Source organism: Penaeus monodon, chromosome 29, assembly GCF_015228065.2.
Source record: "Penaeus monodon isolate SGIC_2016 chromosome 29, NSTDA_Pmon_1, whole genome shotgun sequence".
In the NCBI taxonomy this organism is placed as follows: Eukaryota; Metazoa; Arthropoda; class Malacostraca; order Decapoda; family Penaeidae; genus Penaeus; species Penaeus monodon.
In genome coordinates, this window is record NC_051414.1 from 25,054,337 (window position 1) to 25,054,558 (window position 222).

At 47.3% G+C, this 222-nt stretch overlaps 1 pseudogene; it reads right to left on the reverse strand.

Moving 5' to 3' along the window:
- The window catches only part of LOC119591789, a 6,528-nt pseudogene that overhangs the window by 927 nt on the left and 5,379 nt on the right, over positions 1-222 (reverse strand).

Sequence of the window (222 nt, forward strand, 5' to 3'; positions counted from 1 at the left end):
TTGTTTACATAAGCCGGCGACCTTCCGGCAACGTAATCTTTGTGTTCCTCCATAGCAAGTTCTTTCATGAGTGAATCCAGTGGGGCAGGCACTCCTCAGCCAGGGCGGTCCCCTTAATTAACTCTGAAAAACCCCCTTGACAGTGATACCCCTTATCTGTATGTGGTGACTTCGTGTTTCTACCTGCTTCAAGAGGATATCCCCTTGATACATGTTATGTCT